The 27,128-nt window shown below is 38.9% G+C and overlaps 1 protein-coding gene and 1 long non-coding RNA gene across 20 annotated transcripts in view; one reads left to right on the top strand and one right to left on the bottom strand.

Annotated features, from left to right (window-relative positions):
• cacna1g (calcium channel, voltage-dependent, T type, alpha 1G subunit) overlaps positions 1-27,128 on the top strand; it is a 255,234-nt gene that overhangs the window by 53,159 nt on the left and 174,947 nt on the right. The gene's annotated exons all lie outside the window — the stretch shown is intronic.
• Positions 14,064-19,690, bottom strand: LOC144005609 (uncharacterized). Its single transcript, XR_013279624.1, has 3 exons — positions 19,636-19,690; positions 15,856-15,973; positions 14,064-14,352 (listed from the first exon to the last, which is right to left on the bottom strand). It is a non-coding gene; the product is annotated as an uncharacterized LOC144005609 (long non-coding RNA).

Here is a 27,128-nt window from a genome sequence, read left to right as displayed (position 1 = left end):
GACCGCTTATTCCTCACAAGGGTCGCGGGGGTTGCTGGCGCCTATCTCAGCTGGCTCTGGGCAGTAGGCGGGGGACACCCTGGACTGGTTGCCAACCAATCGCAGGGCCAGATGTATCATAATTTCACAAATATTCGTCTGTTATTTAATGCAATAAAATGTAAAATTCAACTTTAAAACCCTAAAAAAAACAAAAAAACAAAAAAAAAAACATTTATTTTTGTTAAGAAATTAACTCTAAAAAAAAATCGTAATTTTACCATAACTTCTTTGTGAATTGACAATGTTTTAAAATTGATAATAACTAAATTTCTGTAATATCATATAGATGGTAGCATTCATTGTATGGACAATTGTTTTGAAAGGACATCTAATGAGCTATACACTGTTAAAAAAAAAAAAAAAAAAAAAAAATCCTTAAAAATAATAATAATAATAATAATAATAAAAAATCCATCAGCTGAGGTGCCAGAAAAAAACTGTGAATTTCACAGTATTTTTCTGGTCCCCCAGCTGCCGGAAAAATTACTGTTTTTTTGTTTGTTTGTTTTTTTTTGTTGTTTTTTTTTAATGAGAAAGTAATTTATTGTTACTTACACTATTTTTATGGCGCCCCTGCTGCTGGAAAAATTACCACTTTATATATATATATATATATATATATATATATATATATATATATATATATATATATTGCGAGTGCATGCATAACTGGAATAATTACAAAGGTTACAACATTAATAAAATTTTACATCACTCAAGCAGTCAGCGAGTATATTGTGAAGAGTTGGATGTTGTCATTGTCGTCGCTATGTGTTAGCCTAGTGACATTGCCTATCAAAAGTGCTTGTGGTATTGGTACTTGGTTTCAGCGACTACTCAAGAGTTGAGTATTTGTACTGGTATTGTTAAAAACAAAACAAAAAAAGGTGGTGAGAAAGGGCTTACTTTTTTTTTTTTTTGTAAGAAAGCCTGAAAGCATGAAAACATGACCTATTACAGAGTTGTGTGCTGACATTATCCTTAAGCAAACATTGCAAAGGGGAAATATTAACTTCAAATTTAAATTAACTTTTTAATTGCTTTTGCACAAATATTTGGGTCCTGAAGTGTCTGCTGTGTGAAATTGCACAACCAAGTAACTCTTTTGTTATGTTATTTTTATGTTATTCTTGCCTTTTATTCTTAAACCACAATGACTTTTTCTACAAAGTGAACACTCATCTTTAGAACTTTCTGTACAAAGAATAATGTGTTGACATTGTTATTGCTGTGTCCTCTAACAATCAATATTTAATCCTATTTAACATCCTTGATGAAAGACATGAACAAGTGGAAAAGTGGCTTGAGAGAGAGAGAGAGAGAGAGAGAGAGAGAGAGAGAGAGAGAGAGAGAGAGAGAGAGAGAGAGAGAGAGAGAGAGAGAGAGAGAGAGAGAGAGAGAGAGAGAGAGAGAGAGAGAGAGAGAGAAAAAAAATGACCGGCTCTCGAGGGAGGGTGCCGGCTCTCATCGTTCACTTATTCATACCGGCTCGTTCGCGACCAACACATCACTAATCAATGTGTGTTCAAGTCTTGTGCTGGCGCTGGAGTCCAAACCAATTGACAACTCACTGGACTGGTGGGCAACAGGGGCTAATGTGTGTCAACTACATGGTCACACTCACATCCCGTCTGCTATAAGAGTAATGGATTGGCGGTTGAATATAGGGCAAGCGCGCTGGGTCATGCTGCATCACCGGCCGCTGTGAGATAATGTGTGGTTAGCTTTGACAGCGTGGGAGGAGACCTGTGATTCGCTGCCGCTTGAGAGAGAATTCTTCAGCAAACGTGGTCCTGTATGTGCGGATGAGCATATGCGTGCGTTCATAATATGCATTTGTTTTGTCATCGCACTCTGGGATGAGAGAAAAAAAAGTTTGATGATACTTTCTGCTGATTTATGAATGAGTCTGTCACATAAGAAATATATTGGCACCTCCAAAATCTTATGTGTAAAGTTAAATGCTTTTAGCATGGACGACATAGTGGTTAGCATACCTCACAGTCAAGAGAGACCCTTGGTCCGAGGTACAGTACATTGAAAACTCTGTTGATATAAATGGGAGTGTCCCTGCCATTGACTAGCGATCAATGCGGGTGACCCAAAGTCAGCTACGATAGGCCCCAGTTCAACTGCAATCCTCATGATGATAAACAGGAGTCAAGAGCGGTTCTGTCAATGTTGTTTTTGGAAGCCATTTTAGTCTTAGTCTTTTGGATGAAACTGCTGATTAGACTTATTCTGCTGGGTTTACAACTTAACAATTTCACTGTCTCAGGCTAAAAACTGAAAGTCAGAAGAAGGTTTTAGAGCGAGCGAGCTAGTTAGCTAGCTAGCTAGCTTTACTGGAGTCAGAGTATGCTGCCACCATCTTGATCATTTAGGGTAAGGTGATAAGCTCAGCTGTTTTATATTAGTATTTTTTCGAATCTTGGTATTATAACATGTTTGGTATTATATTATTAAAGATACTGTCTGACGGTTTTCCGTTGCTGTCTGTAAACGCAACATTCAAAACTGACACTCGAGGAAGTCGAGGACAGCAGCCAACCAGGTACGAGCCTTTAAAGGTGCAGTTCGGAATGATTTATTATGGCTTTACCGGGACATTTCTGGGCGGAGATTCAACATTTTCCTTCTATCCAAGCTGCTTGTGGGAGCAAAGTACAATCAGTGGCATATGCAAATTCAGCTGTCCGAACACCTGCTCCTGATTGGTGGGTTGCTTTTTTGCTTGTTCCTGGTTGGCTGCTTTCCTCTGTCAGTTTTGAACGTTGTCTTTCCAAACAGCAACAGAAAACTGTCAGACAATACCTTTAAGTTTTTCAGTCTGGGTGATGTGACACAACCAACAACCAATAGATGAGCATTGAGATCTAAAAAACCCTAAAAGTTTCCTGTGACTTTCAGTTTTTAGTCTGAAACTGTGAAAGCCGTAAGGTGTAATCATGCCCGCTCCCCCAGTTCGTTAAAGGTTACAAACGGTTCCAAAGAATTCTCGCCAGATGTTCACAAACAGTATTAACGGTTGCAAACAGTTTTTATTGTCAACCAAGACATTTGAACACGTTCAAATCAAAACCGTTTGCGATCTTTAACTAACCCTGACGAAAAATCAATATTTGCTGTGTTCACAAAAATTCGCAAGCCTTTGCTGCTCAGTGAGAGAAGTGATATGTGATAGTTTCAATCCAGATGTAGCAAAAACAGATTATCACAGTCTAGTTTCAGTGGAATATTTATTTAACTATTCATACAATGTTTAAGTATAACTTTTAATGTTATCTACTATACAAGTGTAACAAAGTCAATAGTTGAAGTTTTGAATGAAAATGCAAGATAACAGGGCTCTGAATATTTGTAAGACCGTAAGTTCCCAAATGTTGATAATCATTTGACGCGCACAAGCCCCATTACTTAAGAGGTTCCACTGTATTGGATTCAACCTAATCATGTTTTTCCATGCTTCGGCGGAGGACCTTTATGCAAATCCACCTCAAGGTAGAACACCCAGCTCAAGCTAGTTATTTCTGTTTCCGAGATTTTGTGTGAAAAACATGCAAGGATCCATTTTGAGGTCGCTCCTGCTTGGAAAATAATCAGCTTTTCCTGTGAGTGTCACGCAACCGCCGAGAAGTCTGTGTTCATTGAGTAATTCTGCTTCCTAAAAAAAAAAAAAAAAAAAAAAAACCTGCTTGCTTTAAGTTTTGCAAGTGATGTGGAGAAGGTAGTGTGGAGATGGTAATGATAGACAAATGAAGCTTCATGAAGCACTAGTGTTCTTTTTTTTTCTTTTTTACTCCTCTAGATGGCAGTCATGCGTTAAAGATGCAGTGGAAATTTAATCAGTTTCCATAGCACTAGCCTTTTTATATTTTAAGAGCACCATCTAGAGGAGTAAGATAATATCATCAGTGCTTCATGAAGCTTCATTTTTCCCATCACTAGGAGATGGGATGGGATGAATGGGGGTAAAGTAAAGAATGTGGCCGGTAAAATTTTGGTGAATTCAGGTGCAGATCTGAATAAAATTGACGGATTCATGTTTCACTGTTACAATCTACTTGCAATGGGGCAAAGTGGGGCAGTGACCCACCAGATCCAGCAGATGGTGCTGTAGTGGAAACAAACTGTTGCAATTGTCTTTCATTTTGTAATGTGCAATACTACAAAAAAAAAAAAAAACTGCAGTGGAATCTTTCATTTTGGATTGTTTATTCTCTTCTCTTAGTTTCCAAACCTATAAAGACAAACTCTTGAATTTTATTATACTCCAGAACTTTATAATGAATTTTATGTTCATTGTGTGCACTGGCGCAATGATGCACTCCAATAACATTTGGACCACATTTATTACTTCTTATTACTTCTGCAGTTGCCACTCAAATTAAGTTAACATCTTTACAGCCCTCCGTGAAAGTGGCTAAAATGCCACACGGTATAGCTGGTATTTAATTTCTTGTGTAGAGCGCTTTACCAGCCGTGACAGAATTGCAATGCGCCCGGTGCTGCAATTTAATAACACATTCAGTTAGTTACTGAGACAAATCAAATCAAAATTGATTTAGCGTCAGTATTGGGTGCCCACTTGTCAAAGTGACACGTAAAAAAATAAATAATTTTAAAAAATGAGCACATGGGTGTGCTGGAATGGGAGTGAAGTGGGCTCATGCAGCGGTTAGTGACTGATAGCAAATAATCTTAATTATCTTCAGTCCCTGGAGCCGCATTAGACTGTATGCAAACAGCTCCCCCGGGGGTGATCGTCTGCTGTTTTCCTCTCATCTAATCTAAAGTCTTTATGTTCTCTCTTTTGGCACATATCCCGGCCCTAGTGTCAATTTATGACTACACACGCACACGCACACACACGTCTCCGGTTGTTTTTGTGTTGAGAGACGGTTTGTGTGAGTGTCGTATTTGCGTGTTTGTGTGTATGCTTCATAAAACTCAAGGAAAGCTTTTGAGTGTGACATGCACTGACAGCATCACCCAGCTGAACCAAGCTGTCACTGTTGTTGCCCAAAGCGAAAGCCACCTTCGGAATGCAGCATCAATAAAAGCTTCCTCTATCTGGCTCCCTCCAAAAAAGCTCGACTTTGAAGGATTTTCCTCTCTATAAATACATTTAAGAGTTTTCTTTGTGTATTTGTGACATGTTGTTGTCTTCCCGAGCTGAATACTCTGGAGAAATGCAATGTTTTTGCAAGGCTGAAAATAGTATTGAACGAATACCGTGTTCCATGACTTTTGGAGCATTTTCTGAACCATATGAAGAAATGTATAATCAACACTGCTTTGGTGTTAAACCCTAGTAGCTTAAAGAAAGCTCTGGTAAAATGACATGGCTCTAGGAATGATGATGGCAAGCATCTTCAGTGATCCTGCTAAATCAATGTTTGATAAACTTATTGACATGTGCTTGATGTTGTATGTTTAAATGTTCCACCACTTTTCGGCTATTGTCCATGACGTACTCTTTTGTGCTGCTTCTATGTGTATCCCGCCAGTAAACTTTTTGTATTGGTTCGCCTGAGGGAGCTATTAAAGTGACTTTTGGTCCGAAAAGCTGCTAGTACTAGTCACTAGCAAATCAAAGTATCCAGACTACTGTTCTCTCACTCAGATGGAAATGTTTGGATGATGTCTCTTATGAGTGGAATGATTGTTATTCCCCTCACTCTAAAATAAAATTAAATTGAAACACTAAACAACCAAGTGACATAAAATATTTAGCCTAGCTAATGCTAAGCTAACTTGTGTCTAAGGTCCGGCATCCCAGTGTACAAACTCCCTTTATTTGTTGGTCGGACGGCGTGAAAAGCCAACAGCGACGTAACAACAAGGACGCTAATGCTGTCACAACCAAAGTAACTTGCAATTAACATAATATTTGCATAGTATTGCTTCAGAAATGGTTTAATACAATATGCGAAGAACATTATAGCAGCAATGAGGTCCTCCGAGAGTGCGACTGAGCGATATAATTTATTCACCAAACTGCAGACTTAGTGAACTAGTATTTTTATTCAGTGAGCATTATCTCATTTAGAGATGGTGCACTGTGGTGCCGATGGCTCCGCACACCACAGGTGAAGACAGAGATACATTAGTGAATGATGGTCCAGTTAGCACCAGACTGGGTCCCACCTGCTTCCCGTTTGGAGTCATGGTGTGCCTGTTTGTTCCTAATGTTCCTGCGGTTTCAGGTTTTACTGTTCTTTCTTAGATTATTAGTGATTCATGCTTGCTGTCTTTGTCAGGATGTATGATGGTCATACTTTCCATCCTTGTATGTTTTTTGTTTTTTTTTGTTTTTTTATAATCCCAGTTTTCTGTGCCCTGCAGCCATACATACAAGCAGCAAGGCAGGTTTAGATAAGGACATTCTGTCTCCATAACGTTGGATTTCTCTGGATCAAACATAGAGTGCACATCACAAAGACACACACCAATTATATTACCCAACTTCCATTCGAAGTGACACCAGTCAGTGGTCCAGCCTCTGGCCTGATACTTCAAACAGCTTTCACCATTCTCCACTCTGTGCTTCCAATGTTTCCATTGCTCCAACGTAAGACGTATTTTAGAATTCCGGTGTCGCTCTTTCATGATTTGTACCTATTTCCTCTTGTTTTTACTTGGATGGCGTATTATTATTATTATTATTTTTTATTTTTTTTTACCTTATTTCCACGGTCCTCTGACTGAGTCTGTATCAAAGGATTCTTCTATCTGAGAAATCTGTACCTTTCACCTTAATGTAAACAAGCTGTGACAAGCAGTTTGCTTGCATCTTAATGGATTTAAAGGGCAGTTGATGACTGTGTGTGATTCACATTTGCTGAAAACGCACAAACACTCAAACAGTTTAGCTGACACTTTCTCCAGTTTTGATGTGTTATGTGCAACAACTTGCTATCATGAACTAATATGATTCAATAATGTTCAGAAACCAGGTTTTATCAATCACAAATCCGAAAAAAGGTACAAGAATGTAATGAGAGGTCTTAGTGTGTTTGTGTTAGTTAATGTGCATTGGTGCGACAGGGTCTATGGCACAAAGACGGCCAATTAAAAACTATTGCCTGCAGCAATGAACCAATGGTAGCAGGGCGCCAATGCGATTCCCCACCGTCAATATGCTAACACAACACAGATGTGGCTGGGTGCTGTATTTGCATCTGTGAAATCTACTGTATATTTTTTTTCTTGTGTAATATGACCGTTTTTTTTTTTTTTTTTTTTTTTTTTTATACAGTCACTTGACAGTGTTCTGCCAGTGGCTGACATTTCCAACATGAATTAGAAATGGCAGCTTGTCTAAATCAGTGTGTAATGCAATTTAAAATTGTGTAAGTGTTAAAAGTGTGACTGAAGGCCAGAAATCATGTTGAATTCTACATGATTGCCTTTTTGCTGCAGTACTCAAAAATGTGTCCTCCAAATCGTGATTATAAATTCCAAGTTCTCAATAACTCTGTCAATACTTCCTTTATAAAAATATGTATCGGCACAATTGCGCTAATTTGCGTACAGGTACTTGATGGCATTTTCACAATGGTGAGCTAAGTAACCGCTAACCTTGTATTGTATTCTCTGACTGTAATAATTGATCCAGTTTCTGCATTACTTATTCTCATTAGGGTTGTGGAGTGAATCCAGGGATGATTCTAGGGTCAGAGGTGAAAGCTGTTGCAGGCAAGATATATTTAACTGTTTTGTATATTTTACCCCGGGTTTTCACTGGATGCGGTTGCGGTGCGGTGCGTCTTGACTGCGTGCTCCGGACGGGTCAATTTTTTTGTCAATCCACACCGGCTCCGCACAGCTGCGGTCCGGCAGCTCCGTCGCCGCCCACTTCCCAACGTGTCTCGCGGGACCGCGCGCGAGCGATCATGTGGCATTTCACAACGAGAGGTGGACTTCTTTTGATTTAACCTTTTCTTCTTCTTCTGCTATGAGATTCCATGCAGCATCCTTTTTTTGGTTGTCCTTGTAAAGTATATTAATAACGAGAGTCGGGTCAGTGCGGGTCCACTCTTTATTTCTGTCTTCCCCGTCCGGCTGCCGCTCAGTACGGCAAGCGAGACGGGCACAACAAGCAATCGCAAACATCAAACTCACAATACATTACAGTCCTTATAAAAAGGATGTGCCGTGTCATATATTATTTTGTGGTTTTCCACCTCCAATATAAACCTCTCCTCGTCCATGTTCGCTGGTGTCTAAACCGTGAATGAGCACATGGCCCGGCGACGCCCACGTCACGTTTTGCTGAAAAACTTGCGAAATAGGAGCTGGCGAGTGTTTTATTCTGAAAGGTAACCGGAAATTTATTTTGAAACTGCGTCGGTCTTCCTGTCCCGCTCGATGTGTTTTGTGCTAGCTTGCCATTTGCCGGAGGCCTACCGCTGTGGCGTCCGGCAAAAATAGAAAATAGGTCTATCCTTGCGGAAGGCTTGCGGCATGCCGCAGGCCTTCCGCAGTCGACACGCAACGCACCCGCAAGCGGTGTAAACTGCACCATTCGAATGAATGGAATCTAATTGCTTACATCGCCGGACCGCACCGCAACCGCACCGCAACCGCAACCGGTGAAAACCCGGGGTTAGTGTAATTTCATTCCCACAATAATGAAAGAGAAGTATAATATCCCTTTTTGGTCACAGGTATTCAGTCAGTTATTGATATATTGATTATCAGGCACATTGTTAGACAGCTAAGGGGTCCTTCGGTGCACCATTTTACACAAGAACATGTGCACATACTGTATGTGGCAACAGTGGTGAGGGAAAGAATAGTAATATTGCAAACGATACCAAGCAGACATGAGTTCATCAGATTATTATTAAATATAGAATAGATAAAGAGAAGCAGTATTTAAAATATTCACATAGAATTGCCATCTTGAGAAATAAAAACATTTAGTTGTACGCAAATGGTGGCTAGTGAACAAAAACAATCTTTCATCTTAATGTACACACATCTGTTAAATATTTTCATATCACTCGGAGTCACGTTTGTTAGATTCTTAATAATTGGGCTCCCACTTCAAGTACATCATTTCAACCATTTCAAACTGCTGTTCCATACGAAAAAGTACCATATATAAACTATTATATTCAAATTTCACTCTGAATTTAATCATTAATCAAACTTCATGCTGGAGCAACATGAAGAAAATGCAGCAAGAGAGTCAAGAAATCAGTGAAATGCTGTATCTCATTTTTTAAATCCATTTCCCTTTCTACAGAAATGATCCAGCAAATACACATAGCATAATCCGAGACTCTCAGTGTTTGTAAGCAGCAGGCTACATTTGTCAGCGTTGGGGAGTCATGACTTTCACTTTTTCCTCTTTAATTTAGACAGCTGGAATGCCTGGAGAAAAGATCTGATTCCTCTTGTTGAGATGTTTGGTTGAAACTGAAATCTGGTAACTGCTGTTGGCTATCAAGCATCCGCTGTACATAATGTGATGGATGGAATCTTGCAGGGTGGAGATATTGAAATTGTGAATGTGTCAAACTCTCAGTGGATATTTCAAGTGATTACACAATTTGTCAAAATTTGTCAAAAGACTTAGACATTCAGGAAGTATCAGGTTTTTCAGGTATACAGTATATAGGCTGCCTTGTTCCGTTTGAAAATTGCCACAGAAACCTCCGATTCATTACACAGTAGTTGCATCATCTTTATATGTAAAGAAAAAATCTGTGGAAAAATGATTGTATTGACGTGCTTCTCCAACAATTATTTTCAGAAAAACAGGAAAATTAAATCCACATGCTTTAATGTCATGATTGCACCCCCCCCCCCCCCCCCTCCCTTGAGACACAACCATAACTTGATGTTGATGAAAAGTCCAAAGGATTCTAATTCCCACTCCCAAAAATCTTTTTCCAGGAGGAATTCTCGTTTTAATGCTGCTGCGGCCTACTTTTCGATTCTGACTGACGACAGGCGCTGACTTGATGACTTAAGTGGCAACAGTCATTCCGCAGGCACTTGGTTTGGGGACTGGAGGATTAGATATTTGAGACCTTCAGCCTAGTATAGGTCGGTTGCAATCACGTGATTCCGGCGGCGCGCGGAATTCAACTGGGGGTCAGGAAGTAGGGAACACCCATTGAAAATGATGGAAAGCGACTATGCAAAAGCGTTGTGTGAGCTTGGACGTAGCTGACAGGTTCTAAAAATAGTAAATATGTCGGATATGATCCTTACACTCTGAGGGAAAGAGATTTTTCCTAACTCGTGTCGGATTTGCCTGGTGTGGAGGCAATCGACATCACGGACTACCTCGTCCTCCAGACACCGCACTACACCGCGAGCCAAATGAAGGCGCATGAAAGCCTGGAGGATTACAACTATTTTGTGTGTGGTTAGGTCAGCGAAATTGGATCAAAAGAAGCACTAAATGACTACCGTCTTGTTTTTGTTCAGGGGAGAAAATGTACACAAAGGCACCACTGGCATCAGACAACAAGCTAACTGGCTAACTGCTACTTTACCTGCTATTTTCTACGTGTTGCTAGGTTAACCATTCTCAGAGGTCTAACGTATGCTGTGGCCTTCCTGGAAGAAGGACCTCAATTTAAGAACCACTTGTTGTAATAGCTAACGTTTAGCATTTAGCATTGCTAAAAACAAAGACACAGCCACCTAGCATGGACACACAAGCAAACTACACATTTTTTTTATCATGGTTCGCTATGTTTCCAGCCATATCACACCGGCCTGTTGAGAGTTTTATTCACCGATGTAAGTAGTTTCATTACTGCAGCCTTACCTTTCACAAAGTGATCACTGCATAAACGAGCGTTGTCCGACTTTGTTGGGCCGCGAAAGTAGCTTTTATTTTTTTTGTCGATTAGACATAAACAGCACAAAACTTCGGCATTTTCTCTACATTTTCTTATGGGAAAGTTACTTCCTGTCCCCCATCTTGGGTTGGGCACTTGTCGTGACGTCACATGAAACCCACTTATAGTTTGCCTTTGAGCTATGATGCAAGGATCCTTTCTTTAATATTTTAGTAAAATTTTGAACTTTACGATTCAGAAAAACATTTAAGGAAAGGTGCATCCCACAAGTTGCATAAAACGATTTGAAAACCCCGTTTGATTCAGTGATACTTTCGCATACCACTAGAGGGTTCTAGTGGTTCTTATGCTAAACTTTGAGAACCACTACTCTATTGTAATGTTTTATTTGACCCACAGTTGATCACATCAACTTTTCTTTGAGTTGTTGACTTTCCATTTGTCGCTAAATTAGATTTTGTTGGCAATTTCATGCTGCCGGCGTTAGAAATGTGCCTTGTTTGATGACTTGTATTTCCAGACTCAACATTCACTGGCACTCGTCTTCTTCTGGCTTTTGATTTGTTTTCCAAGCATCTGAAAGTCTCTGATGTGGTTGCGTGCTAATTTGCACACCCCGACATACTAGAATGTGCACTTCCAAATTTTACAGCAAGTCGAAGACAGTAAATCCAGAAGCTTTATGGGAATCCTTTGTTAATTACGATTTACCTTGTGCGGGGTGGATTTCCTTGAATCTTCTGAAACAAATCCCTCATGAGCCAAGAGAACTGTCTAAACACGCATATTTTAATCTCATTTAAAATAGACAAAAGACTGATGGTGCACCCTGCTTGCCAACATTTTTTTATGTACCAACCCAATCAAACTGTTGTCACCCATAATTTGTCTGCTTAGGACATATGGAAGCACTATCGATCAAGGTAATGCTGATAATTTATTGGAGGTGCAAAAATGAATTAATGCTGCTGGATGTGTTAAAAAAAATAGTGATTTCCTCTATCAAAAAACTACATATCTTTCTTTGATTCAGTGATACTGCATGTATGTGGGGATCAATTGCTGAGGCTCCATGTGAATGAAATGAAAGATGTTTATTTCCTTAAATGTTGCTCCATTTGTATGGGCCATGCATTTGTGAGATGAACAGCACAGTTGGGCTGGAAATTGAAGGCAAATAAACACGTGTTTCAGTGGTGTGAACGTTATTGTTATGATTCGAGCAACCAAACACTCATTTCTGACCCTATTATGTAATAATTACCTTCACCTTTGTCTTCAATCCTGTAATTATCCATGAAAAAAAAAACATAGTTATAATGTTGTACAGTTGTATATACAGTATTGAAGGTGGGACAGCATGTCAATATTTTGTTGTGCATCATACAGTATCTATCACAGAGTACTGTAATTGGTACTAGGGCCTAATTCACATGGATTTATTATTATTATTATTATTATTATTATTATTCATCCATCCATTTTCTTGACCGCTTATTCCTCAAGGGTCGCGGGGGGTGCTGGATCCTATCTCAGCTGGCTCTGGGCAGTAGGCGGGGGACACCCTGGACTGGTTGCCAGCCAATCGCAGGGCACACAGAGACGAACAACCATCCACACTCACAAGCACACCTAGGGACAATTCGGAGCGCCCAATTAACCTGCCATGCATGTCTTTGGAATGTGGGAGGAGACCGGAGTACCCGGAGAAGACCCACGCGGGCACGGGGAGAACATGCAAACTCCACCCAGGAAGGTCCGAGCCTGGACTCGAACCGGAGACCTCAGAACTGGGAAGCGGACGTGCTAACCACTCGACTACCGTGCCGCCATTATTATTATTATTATTATTATTATTATTTTAAACCAATTCAAATATTTGGCAGTCTTACAACGGTAAATCTATGCAATACAGGCAGAACGTTTGACTGTTTTATATTACTTTGTACTTTAGTATTTGTTCATTTTTTACAGCACATAGAAAAATTTGCAAAATCGTCTGATTCTGATGATTTTTTCGGGGAGGATGGGGAACGTTAGAATTTCATTATCTTTGTCTGATGCTGTAATGTGTTAACGTGCAAAAAAAAAAAACAATGGCAAAAAACAGCCGATTTATTTATTTATTTATTCAGTTATTTATTCACTCATCCATTTTCTTAATAGTGAATATTGGCCAATTAAAGGGACTGGTCAATTAATGTAAACTCCCGTGAATTATACTATTATTTATTTTTGCTTATAAAATCATCCCAAATCAAGGGGTCGTATATAATAAGAAATGGCAATTTTTCACATTGTTTAGATATTTACCAGTAGCTCCCAACCTAGGGGTTGTAAAATAAATACAAAAATAAATAATGTAATCACTGATTTATAGCACATTTCATACACAACATAACTCAATATGCCTCACATTCTGTAATTAAAATTATATTTAAAATCAATTACAACTATTTTCAAACATGTTATTTGAAAAATACTTTGAACCTGGTTGAAAAGCATTTACACTTGGTAGGTATATATTAGGGATGTAACGATATCCAAACAGCACGATGCGATATTATCACGATATGAAGGGGACGATACGATAATTATCACGATATTGTGTTGGCGATATTTTAAAAAGTTCACAATATTGTAAAACCAGAGCTCATACTAAAAAAAGCACAATATTGTGCTTTTGTACATAACAGCAATGCATATAAACCACCTACAATATCTAATAACACTGTTGAGGTACTTACTTGCTAATGCAAGCACACATTGATCGCTTCACAAGCAAATTAGGTTCCCCTTCATCTGACAATTAGCATAAATTTTAAACATAGAAGGCCAAAACATCCCTAATGAAAATTAAATTACACTAATAAACTAGCCACTAGAGGGTGCTAGAACTGCACAAATGGAAATCAACCTGACTTATTTTTTTAACAGATGTGTTCCTTTTAAATATTGTGAACATGACGACAACGATATTGTGAGTTTTAATACCACAATATCACGATATTGGCCTTATTGTTACATCTCTAGTATACTGTATATAGAATCTTCATTCATATTATTCGCTCAGATATTGATGCTGTCAATGTCAGATGTCCAAGCATGCGCAGTTGCACACTTAATGGCAAATGTCACTTTTTAATAAGTTGTATGTTTCACCTTCTCTAAATGACACAGGCTGACAGTCTATTCATGTCAGGATGTCGTGCTGCTCAACTCTGCTTCTTTTATTTGTTATGTAAAAGAGTCACAACACATCATTTGATATTTTGAAGTTGCCGACACTGAGGACGTTTTTTGGATGAACGAGCCAACGTGTAATTGTCCGTGTAATTGCGTGTGGCCAAGTGAGTTCGATTGTTAGCTGTTGCCGTGTTGTGTTAACAGGAGACGGCGATGACTCGGGTCTGCTCCTGTGTGACATGTAGACGTTGCAATCAAGCTGGGTCGCTGTGCATCGATCTGCTCCGGTATGCCACTGCAAATAAACAGAAATCTCTGCTTTCAGAGTGCATGCCAAGGTGGTTCTCTCATAGTGTCAGTTTACGCAAAGGTGCTGGTGAATACAATTACAAAACTGATTAGAGGCGCAAGGCCATTGCAAACACGTCCAAATTAAAAAGTCAGACTGTATCTGAATGGACTGAATATTTAAAAAATGCTGAATGACACTATTGGTGTATACATGTGAAATTTGAATGGAATTAAAACAAAGTTCAGCTGTGGTTTTGTAGCTGAATCACTCATTAGGCGCTCAATGAGTGTCTTGTGTTTTGTGATCCCAGTCAATTAGCTGCAATCAGGACGTATTACTGATACTAATCTGAAACAATTTAACAGGGTTAACAGTAGCTGCTGCTGGCCTTGCACTGAAAAACTGTGCGAGTCCAAATAGACTTCATTCTTAATCTTGTTAATTGAGATCACTTGGTCTGGTGTGATGATTGCTTGATGATGCTCATAAGATGTTTAGATTAAACCAAAACACACAAGGAATTTGTATTCACATTCACAACCCGTCCAAGAAACGTGAAAAATAACAATGACCAACAGAGGGCGACAGAGCAGGAAGACTGGCAGTTCTCAAATTAGTGCCCCAAATGTCTTTGATGGTAGAAAAAGAAAACATTAGGAAGGGGAAGGGAGGAAGCTATGCTCCTAATTGTTGCGTTACTAACTATGTATATAGATATTGTATGTGCCAAAAAATAAAAAAAATCCATAGAAATGAATGGAAATATAGAGTAGCTCATGCAAACATTTGTATTTTCTTTTGCATTATGAGGTAATATAGCATTCTTTTTTTTTTTGTAAATGAGAATAACAATTTAAGCAAACCAAACCATATCTAATGCTCTTATTTAAACACAATATTCTGATTAATACTGCATTGATGGAATAAAATTTAGCGTGTGTTGTGTGCTGAAGGGTTGGATCCCAGAATGCAGACACAAATAAGATTTTATCTATTTATTCACATTGAGAGGCAGAAACCCAGAGACGCAGTACACAGGACAGGTGGACAATAATCCGTCAAACCACACACAATTCTCAGACTGCACCCACAGACAGTGAATCGTAAAGGACTAAAGAACGACATCACATAGGTCCAGACATCATCTAAAGGATTAAAGGTTGACATCACGAAAATCACGTTTTGTAAACAGGCACTTGTTACATCAGTACCTAAACAGACACATAACAGGTCATGAACTCTGGCGCATGCGACCCAATGAGGCTTACGGGAGCAGTACCGCCCCCTGCTGACGACTAAAATTGACGTCAAAGTGCTATTTGAACATCATGGCTCACCTCTTTTCTGGGTTTGGTTACCTATAATTTTGGCTATGTCAAGAACATAACTCCATTGTGAAACAAAGATCCCTTGTATTTGATTACCATAGCACTCTCTAGTTTTCATAATAATAGAAACTAAAAGAGGCTGCATTAAAGGCCTTTTTTTATTGGAAGTTAAAAGAACCTTTCGTTCTCTCTTCAGTTGAAGCCGAGGAGAAATGGTTGTGATCTAATTGTGCTGCACATCTGTCTGCCCTCTCGTCTCTTTGTTGGGGGAGTGAAAGGCACATTGTTTGTAGCACCTGTGTAGGTAGGAAAAAAACAAAAAAACAAAACATTGGTCACTTTGTCGCTTCTGGTCCACAGTGAGCTAATAGCAAGCCTTTCTCTTTTCCTGTATATTTGTGGGCACTGAATTCTGTGTGCCCCTCCTTTCTACACACTTTTGCTTTTATTCTTCAACTTGAGAGTAGTTGTTTTATGAACTTAATCTAGTCCAATTTTAGTACTATTCCCTTTATAATTTTATTCTTGAACCTGTCTGACTCTCTACGCTGCTGCATTGTTTCTGCATTAAGGCTTCCCTAGTGTTTGTTTCTGTTTGTTTGTGTTTTGACTCTTTCCCTAGTTCTTTCCTCTACCAGTTCAATCCATCCATTCATCCATCCATCTTTCTTTCCACAAATTTCCTTTATCCCCCCCCACCCCTGGCTACTCTATGGTCTTCCCTCATTACTGGGGTTTGCCGACAGCTACTCCTGACTGCAGCACTTTGTGAGGTTCTGTGCAGCTGGATTACATTTTGGGTTTGTGTAGTTTTTTTTTCCAAGTGAAAAAAACAAAAAACGGTTATCATACACTGTGTTCAAACAGAAGTCAGGTATGTATACTTTTTTTTTTTTTTTGGTCCACTGAAGAGCATCTGAGGTCACAGACTACGTTTATATGGAGTCAAAAAGACTTTCGAAACCCGAATATTGGCTTTATTTGGGTTTTGAAAGGCCATGCTAAAATGCAAAACCCCAAATAGGCTAACTCTTTTCCAACCCGAATATTTGGTGATATGAACGCTTATTGGGGTACCTTGTTTGTACGGCTCTTTGGTTTGTGTTCTGCACATGCTCTATTTGCAAGAAATCTTGGTCTGTACAGTCTATGTTGCCGCTCTCAAAATGGGAGTCTGTATATATATATATATATATATATATATATATATATATATATATATATATATATATATATATATATATATATAATCTACATATAAATCCATGCGTCTGGCAACCCATCGGAAATACGCAAGCAAAGGTTAAAGGAAAAAAAAAAAGCAGTGGTTATTTTGCCGTCACTTCCAATTTCACCACTTAACGTTCTTTTGCTGTGACCCAGTGATAATTTGGTTGACGAAAACTATAATAGAAGCCATTGATCGACACGGTGACGATAACTAAAATTAACTGACAATTTCGGCAATGACTAAAATGAAAACAAGACAGTGACGAAAATTCACAAAATCCAATCAGAAGAAGCAATGAAATGCGGGTGGGAGAAAAGAACCACTCAAAAACTGTTCGCTGCGCTTTATTTAATGTTCAAACCTGTTCACATTAATTGTGCAGCTGTCACATTAATCTCAGGAAATTATGCATTTTGTTTTTAATTTAGCTGAAAACTTTTAAGACGGCATATTATTGTCAGTGCAACATGTTTCATTGAAACAAAGTTGAATCAAGCGTAGACACCGTTGTCTTGCGTGTTAATCTACAGTGACAAATAGTTGTGTTATAATTTTCTATATAAAAGTTGAAATGTACGCTGAAGGAAAATTGTCAATTTAGTCATCTAAATGTGCTCTTTATTTCATAAACTAAATTGGATTAAAATTAAAATACAATCAGATGACTACATTGTGACAAAAACTTTGATTCATTTTACTCAACAGACTATGACTAAGACTAAATAAAAATTTCTTTGCTTCTCAAAATTACCACTGCCGTGAAGGGCTGTGATTGGTCAATTGTAGAGAACTCGAGAGTGGTAATCGTCGACGTATTTGCCACATTTGACCATAAAAGCTGCTGTGATGGAGTCGGAGAAATGAATTTCCCGCATTTAAAGAAGCAGAAGCGATTGCTGCATTTGAGAAGACGCAAAGTGTGAACCTTCAAAGCAGCCCAGTAACGGGTGAATATCCCTGATAACCCAACTCTGAAGATTATGAGGTATGCATGTGAAGGGTGGGAGAAAATATTCATCAAAGAAGAGTGATGAAAGACCTGAACAGTAACAAGTACCTGAAATTCCATCAGGCCTTTATTTTCAGTGACAAAACACATGGAAAATGAAATGTTTCCGAAACCAGAATTTTGATAGATACTTGACTCATTGAGCCATTTTCAAGCAGTAAAAAGTGAATATTTTGTCCAGAATTAATTTGATAACTTCCTTGACTTGACTTATTTTTCATGTACAATTAATACCTTTAAAGTGGAAGTCAACCTTAAACATCCACCCATCCATCCATTTTCTTGACCGCTTATTCCTCACAAGGGTCGCGGGGGTGCTGGAGCCTATCTCAGCTGGTTATGGGCAGTAGGCGCGGTACACCCTGGACCGGTTGCCAGCCAATCGCAGAACCTTAAACATTTCTTGACAATATGTTATATGTGACCGACCAATCACAGCTCACCTATTTTATGAAGCTGAGCTGTGATTGGTTGTTACCTGAGATCTGAACAACTGCGATGTGATCTTCAGTCGACAGTAAGTGGTAAAATGGCCGCCGCCTAAGATGGATAAAAACAGCTGGATTTTGCTTCATAGCTCATACTCCACAAACGTAATATTAATCAGAATGCCATATTTAGACCGGTGGGGCTGCATAGAACATCCATCCATCCATCCATCCATCCATCCATCCATCCATTTTCTTGACCGCTTATTCCTCACAGGGGTCGTGGGGGTGCCTGCGCCTATCTCAGCTGGCTCTGGGCAGTAGGCGGGGTACACCCTGGACTGGTTGCCAGCCAATCGCAGGGCACACAGAGATGAACAACCATCCACTCACACAAGCACACCTAGAGACAATTCGGAGCGCCCAATTAACCTGCCATGCATGTCTTTGGAATGTGGGAGGAGACCGGAGTACCCGGAGAAGACCCACAAGGGCACGGGGAGAACATGCAAACTCCACCCAATAAGGCCGGAGCCTGGACTCAAACCCGAGTCCTCAGAACTGGGAGGCGGACGTGCTAACCAGTCATGCACCGTGCCGCCCTGCATAGAACATATTGTTGTAAAAAAATAAAATAAAATAAAATAAAATAAAAAATGGGGGGTGGGGAGGTGTGTGGGGGTGGTTGACTTCCACTTAAAAAACAAATTTTTCCACTTGCTGTCGACTGAAGATGACATCATCTGTGCTGAGGAAATTGGTAATGACCAATCATGGCTCACTTTGTTTTCTGGGTTTGTTCAGTAAACTGAGCCATGATTGGTCGCTATCTGTTTCGTCAGCACAGGTGATGTCATTCTTCAGTTGACAGCAAGTAGCAAAATTAGCTTTTAAAGGTATTAATTGTTCATGAATGAATTTATCACATTCATTTTAGACAAAACATCTTCTTACTGTTGAAAATGGTTCAGTATCCCTTTAACCCGAATATTGACTGCATGTAAAGTTTTTTTTAATGGTCTTTATCCTCTAGTCAAATTGTCTCTGAAAATTTAGACGGAATGTTTTCAAATAATATGAACACCAAATACAACAGCCAATCAGAGCACTCAATGTTGCATTAGATTCATATCATTAGTAACTCTTAATGCACATGCAGTATTACAATTGTATGGCTACGTGTGTGAGCGTGTAATTACAGCCATATGTGCTCACATTCCTGAACTGTACATAGCATCAACACTCTTCACATCCCACGATGCCCAAACACAGAGAGGCAGACTTGCTTACCATAGAAACCGACCCCCTGCCAAAAGGAAAGAGTTGCTTGGTCAAGAGTGTAAACATTTCCTTTGTTGTCATGGAGAGATCAACACTGTCTGCACGACACGTCGCCTTTTTGCATCATACAGTTGTATGCGTGTGTTTGACCTTATAGTTGTGATATGTGAGGGTGCGTGAGAAAGGTCTGGGTAATGCGTTAGAAGCCACCCACGGTGTGGCGCTCCTTCGGCAGTTCTCCGCTGCGGAGATTGTGGTTTGGAGAGCGCTGGCAGATTGCTTCGCTATAGCTGAAGTCTGCAGAGGTTATTCAGAGGGGTTCTTCGGAAACCTCACGCTTTGTGACAAAGACATCACCACCAAGGATGGGCTGCCGACAAACGTTAAAGATTTTGGTTGTTTGAGCATATTCAGGGATTTTTATTGTCTGCTGTTGGAGGTGAACACAGACCAAAAGGTTTTTGAGTCATGCGCAAGGCATTCTTTTCAGCTCTTTATGAGCTCTTACGTACTCGCTGCCTACCTTTCTCAGCTGCAATTTCTGCTATTGGATCTTTAAACCCTGGCTTTTGTGTGATCGCTTGGTCGGTGCCAGAAAACTCGCTTGGCTGCAAAGAGAGACCAGAGCAGATGAAAGAGAGGGAGACTCACAGATTGGTGCAGTAATGTTATGTATTATGCATGAAGCACTGGTCCCAGGATGGAGTCAGGATTGATAGATGCCTTAAGTATACTCGCAACCATTTGCTATCAGTGCCCTCTTATCAAACTTTACTAAGGATGACCAGATGCTCTCATCAATGAATTTGATATTTCCAAATTATCTGGGATTTTGTTAGCCCTTTTGATGTATATTACTCAGGAGGCATGTGCACAGATGTACCCCCAGTGGTGCTTCAGCACAAGCTGTTTCGCACCCATCACTGAAAAAAAAATTCTCCTGAATGTTTTCGATAGGAAGTAATGAATTCATCTGTTACTTGTTATTTTGTTGTTCATTTCAGTATTTTGAAACAAACATTTATTGAAGGACTAATATTTTTTTGAAAGTGCAGTCTGCATTGCTAAAATTTGTGTTAAAATTTCGTTAACATTTTGGAGTTGATTTTAACTCCTAGAAGTGTAATTTTAATGTTTTCAGAGTTAAATGTTATACATGGTAGGTGTTATTTTACAGAGTTGATCACCTAGAGTTAGATGAATTCTGCAGAGATGTAGTTAAGCTCCACCTTCTCACCTGCAATTCTCCACTTTGAGACAAAGAGGAGTCAGCACCATTTTCCTCCTCTTTGCTTATCACACTGACATTCAAAAAAAAATATTTTGAGCACATGAAGTCATTTTCACCCACAAAAGAGTTTGCACAGACTGTTAAAGTTTGGTATTTTCAACTTTGGCAGTGTTAATTTAACACATTCATTAGTTAATATAGTGTTAATGAAAGCAACTTGTTTTGATTGTTAAAATAGCACCGCTAGATGATGTAATCATTTTAAACTACACACTAGTACAGTGTAAAATCAACACTGACCAGTGTTGACTAGTGTTAAATTTCAACGACATTCATGGTTGTTTTAACTCAATCTCAGTATAACTTCAAAAGTATTGTTTTAACTACATTTAGCGTGGATCAATATAGACATTTTTGAAGTGTTAAATTGAAACTGCCGATTTTCCCGTGGAACTGTGTGCATTGATGGAGCAAATGCAGGAGTTCGGCACCCACAAAGTACATTTTCAAATTAACTACAAGAAGAATTCAGAATCTGTCTGCCTGTGGCTTGATCAAATACACCCAAATTACATTACACCACCTGCGTCACAAGTTAGACCTGCCTTTAGATAGTCTAAAATAGTCTAACAGCTACTTTTGGTCACCAAATTGCGAGATGTGTCGGGAGTGTGCAATAGAATACACCTGAGTGCATAGCGCGGTCTACCAAATTCACACACACTAAACTTGCCCCGGTACAAAAACGAATATTGACTTGTTTTTGTGCTGCATGCATGGGCACCTGTCTCCAAAAATAGTACCCAACTGTTGATCAATTTGAATTGTAGCCTTTATATGCCATAAGTTAACTCATTCACTGCCAGCCCAGTAAAAAAAATATTTTTGACGTTAATAGCCGTCAATGGCAGTGAATGTGTTAAGTATACAGCATTCTAAACATTTTATAAGATACTAAGTAAAGTACTTTATCGTATATATAACATACATAAAAAGACCAAAAATAATCAAACATGCAGATCTTTGAGGTTGTCTTATATGATCTTGAAGACTCACAACTCAACTCAAGTTTATTTATATAGTGCTTTCAAACAGCCTGAGCTGTCACACAACTCTTTACAAAAACACAAAAACCAACCATAACATAATATAACATAAAACATTAACAACAATTCAATACAATCTTTTCTTTTCTTCAACAATACCTAATGGACCCAAATTCTTTCCTTCATGTTTTTTTTTTTTTTTTCAATTGATGGGTGCATGGATGTCATCAGCACTGGGGCTTTGACGTTGTTAGCACTGATTGCTAATTAGCTTTCCCCGGTCCTCTAAATATTTGAACAACGCAATATCCTTTGCATGCAAAAGCTTTTATGTCTTGGGATTGTTGCATGTATATACCGTGCGTGTGTGTGTGCAGATTACAGTAGCGTGCCTTTGCAAACTTATCTAATATTAACTTGCACTCTGTTCTGGATCAGATTAGTTGCAATGATAACACTAAACTCCCGTTAATCACGCTAGTTCCTGCGCGGATGTGCATTTTTCTCATATCGCAACTCCTTATTTTTGCGTCTTTCATTTTCGGCATATTTACTGGTCCCGCTTTTTTACGTTTTTTTTTTTTTCCTGATTATTAGCTGACCTCATGGTAACCCTATTTATTCAGTTCAAGATCTCAAGGAGCATGTGTTGCTTTCAGTTGCCGCTGCATGTCTTCTGACCGCAGCCACCATCTGTTTCGCTCATAATGTTTGGCTCATATTGTCTATCCAAAAAATATGTGCATATAGACACAAATAATACCTGTATGCGTATAGGGCAGCCAGTAGATTTTGCTTAAGAATCTACAGTAGTGTAATATCATACAGAATGTCCTAATAAGAACATAATGAACAGTAAGCCTGACAGTTCTCTAATTAGCACCCCAAGTTTTCTTATATTTCCTGTTCATAATCCTTTCATAGGTATTTTCAAATGTTTTAATTCTTAACTTGTCGGGCATTTGGGACACAGCACTCTAAAAGGGTTTATTTCAGTGCTGAGCAGATAAGAGGAGATACAACAATACTGCAATTAAAACAATGTAGCAAAATTTGTTACAGGGTCATCAAGCGTCTTATCTCATCCAACCATTTCATTTAAGTAATTATTCGGATTGGTGTCGCAGCCCTTCCAATATTTGCCCTTAGATTTCATGCCTGTTAAAATGACCATGTTGAGCTGAGATGACATCATGTCTCAAATTTGCTGCGCTCAAAGTTGCTGTACAGTAGTTGCACACAACGCTGCTCCATCACCTCAATTTCAACACCACGGAAACTGAGACGTGACTTCACAATAGTTCCCAATGAAAGCCTGTGTTGCTTAGCAACTCACAGTCCACAGTGGCAAGATATAGGGGTGTTTCCTGACGGATGAGGGAGACGTGCGTGTGTGTGTGTGTTTGTAGAGGCTAGCCCTTTTTGTTCTTTTGGTATCTTACCAGTCCAAAAACGTACTTTTTAAAAGTAAGCATTGGCCCCCGCATACTGCATTGCCCGCATCATCACTGGTGGACTGTACGCATTCATATTCATAAGCAAGGGACTATTGCTTTTCAAATGGACAGCATCTTGGACGGATGTTTGAATTTGAATATTTGTTTGGTCCGTTCTCAAACCTGTGGCCCTCTCCAGCTGTCAAACGTGGACCAGCACTGGCAAGCTGTTACTTCTTCCCCTTCCTCATCTCTCACTTTTGCACAATTAGCCTGTCACTCGCCCTCACCCTCTCACAAAGGCGCTGTCTCACATCTATTTTTCTTTTCCTCCTTCCTTCCATCTATCACTCCCCCCTCCAGCCATTTCCCTTCTTCCTCCACTTAGCTCTTGCCCATTTTTCTTCCCACCTTTCGTATGGTACTCACTGATACAGGCACCCTAACAAAAAGACGCTATTTTGCCTCAATCGCATAACTCCTGACTCAGCCTGCTGATAAGCTATGTCAGCAAGTGTGTTATTTTGCCTGTAACATCAGAAGGATTTTTCCATCCCTCAACTTGAGATTCTCAGCTTGCTACCTTTTGTAAGTAGCCTTGTTACTCCAAATACAGCTAAGATGTCTTATTCAACACTTTGATGCACATTTCAGAGTCATTTTTATCAGTATAAGGCAACTCTCGTTCTTCAATTTACATGCCCACCCCCCTGCAAGGAATTATTCTCTTTGTAGGGCACTCATTTAAAAACTTAGACCGGACTACAGAAGATATTAGGGTATATTATGTGAATATATAAAATTCAATACATGCACATGTAAGTTCATTTAAAAAAAAAAATCATTCAGATCCAAAAATCCAATAATATACGTTGCCTTTATAACACCAACAGATTTGAAATAAAAACTGCCAACATGTGATTCATTGTCGATTTTTGGCTTTCATTTAAAAGAAGTACAGAAACTGCAGAAGTACTGAAACTGCAAGGTGAGCTTCTTTGTTTTTGTTGTATACTGAAGACATTTAGATTTCAGTTCAAAAGGTGAATATTACCATAAGCTTTTATTTCATGGTATTTGAATATGAATCTGTTAGACAGCTCTTTTTGTTTGAAACCACCCACTTTTCAAGTGAACAAACAGAATAGACATTGTTAAAATACTATCCACTAGCCCCGCCCCTCCCCTCCCCCGATGAAGTCTTTTGTTGTGTTGCCATTGTGTTTTGATCCATTGGGCCTCATTTATTAACCATGCATATGCAATTTGGGGAAAGCTTTGATCGGCCAAGTCCATTCCTGGATCTTAACCCAATAGAGTAAGCATTTTACCTCCTGAAGAGGAAACTGAACGAGAAACCCGCAAAAACAAACACGAACTGAAAGAGGCTGCAGTAAAGGCCTGAAAAATGAAGGATGCAGCAGTCTAGTGAAGTGGGTTATGCCACCAAATATGAAATATTATTCCCTTTCATTTAATAACGTAGGTGGCTTTAAATAACAGGTACTCTGTCCTGAGTTGTTTTAATACATTTAGATGTAATTACCATAAAAATAAAAGTTGGAATTCAGTCTCATATTCATCTTTTGCTCTAAAAAACAAATTTCTTACCTTGCGGTTCAAATACTTTTGGACGAGAGAGAATTTACAGATTGAATCTATAAGTGATTCATATGGCCTCCTCGGGGAAAATACAACTATTATCCAGTCATCTGATAAAGTGACTCAACTGGAGACTCACAAACACTTAGTCGCATTTATGTACACCAGAGAAAATAGACACACACACACACACACTTGTACACTCTTATACACAATGACAGGTTGCACATTACAAAAGCCTGCAGCAGTGAGTCTCAATATTTCATGAACATCCTTCCTCTGTTGCCTTTCAACTTTTTATTTTTTTGTACGTTGTTCCGGTACGTTCAGCATTCTTCCCCAAAAAGTTCAGTTCCTTTTTTTTAATGACTCTACTACGACAGTGCTGACAGACATTGTCGAGAGCACAAGGAAACTCATCAAAGAGAAGGACATTTTTCTAGTTTAGTGAAATATCGGCGTCCACGTCTGTTTTGCTAGGTGGACTTTATACAAGATTTTGCAGTATCCATATATGTAATCATTTATACTTTAAATTATTTGTCCTTACTAAAACTCTCTCCCAAAAGCTAAAAGTCCAAAATGCTCAAAAATTTAATATTATGGGCCCCTACTGGGGTCTAACTCAAGACTTGACTTTCATTTCTCATGTTTCCTTGTGTGATTCTTCCTTATTTGTTTTTAACTTCAAGGGAGTCACTTTTTAATCAAGAGAAGTGATGTGAACAACCTCTGCTGCTTTCATCTGCATCTTTGTCATGGACATAATGCGCAGTTGTGAAGACAAAATTTCATAGGGTTGCATCAAGCCAGCGGTTATGGTGATAGATGAAGTCAAGCATGAGCATGGATGCTTTTTTTTTTATGTTTAATATTAAAAAGATTCCACGTAGAATGTAATGAATATCAAGTGTGCTAATTCAAACTCGTACAGATGATTCAGCATTCATCCCAAAGCTTCTGTAAAAATATACCTCTAAATTTGCACTAGCCTTGACCTTTCAGATCTTAACTCAAGGTTGTTTTAAAGTGCATTTGAGTCAACAGAATCAAGTTTTCAGGGTTAACTAAGAAACAAATTCCAACCAGTCTAGGTGATTGCTAGCATTAGCCACTAGCACTAACCACTAACACAAATAGTGGTCATATGCTGAGGAATGTGTTATCACTTTTTCTTAAGGTAACTAGACTAAGTGCAATTTATGGAGAAATTGCGTGGGAATGCTATAAGCTGAACTCTAATAGCTGCATGCTAAGATTTGAAAGCATGTGGAATGCTTGTGAAGTAAATTGAGAGATAAATTATGAAATTATGACCTCATGATTACTGGACAATGGAATAACTTGACAAAGTGCACTTTCCAGAGAAATTGCGTGGGGATGCTGAAAGATAAATGCTAATAGCTGAATGTTAAGATTTGAATGCATATGGAATGCTTATGAATTAAATTGAGAGAAAAAAATTATAAAATTATGACCTCCTGATCTCTGCACTTTACCAACTGTGCCTCCAAGCAGTATTAGACACCTGGTAATGATGGCAAGTTATTTGTATGGAAGTGGGCATGGAAAGTGATACTTCGAAAAAGTTCAATGTCTGTCCCATTGAAAATGAATGAGGAAAAGTTGATATTAAACATTGAATTGAGCAAATACTGTAAGTAATGTGGAAACTGATGATATATATCCCGTGTGGCGTGAATTTTTGAAGCTAGTTGAAATTTGAGCAGTGTAAATTGGAAGTATTATGCGGGAGTTGTTATGGGGCAAATAAAGTGTGGAGAATAAAAATCACAATAACATATGTCCAGAGTTATTTGTAAATTTTACAATGGCTTAAGCATTCATGTTAAATGTATTTGTGATATAACTGACTGAAGCATGAATGTCTTTGTCAATAATATTAATCCACTTATTTTTTTTGTTAGAACGAAATATTAAGTGCATGGTTACTATTGTAACTTTTAGTCATTTCTGCAATGCGTAGCTTCCAAACTATGTAGATTGTGTCATATTCGGTGGGAGATATTGACATGGGGCATGCAGCAGAATGATGTGTGTAGAGTGTAGCTACGCTGATATGGATGCTTAAACACGTACTATGCGAGTTCGAGTAAACACAATGGATGATATCTATTCAGGGAAACTTGTCTCTATTGATTGTGGTGAGTCTGCGAGTGCCTCTTC

The sequence above is a fragment of the Festucalex cinctus genome, chromosome 17, assembly GCF_051991245.1.
Source record: "Festucalex cinctus isolate MCC-2025b chromosome 17, RoL_Fcin_1.0, whole genome shotgun sequence".
Taxonomy (NCBI): Eukaryota; Metazoa; Chordata; class Actinopteri; order Syngnathiformes; family Syngnathidae; genus Festucalex; species Festucalex cinctus.
Note: the sequence above shows the minus strand (reverse complement) of the source record. Positions and strands in the feature narration are given on the sequence as shown.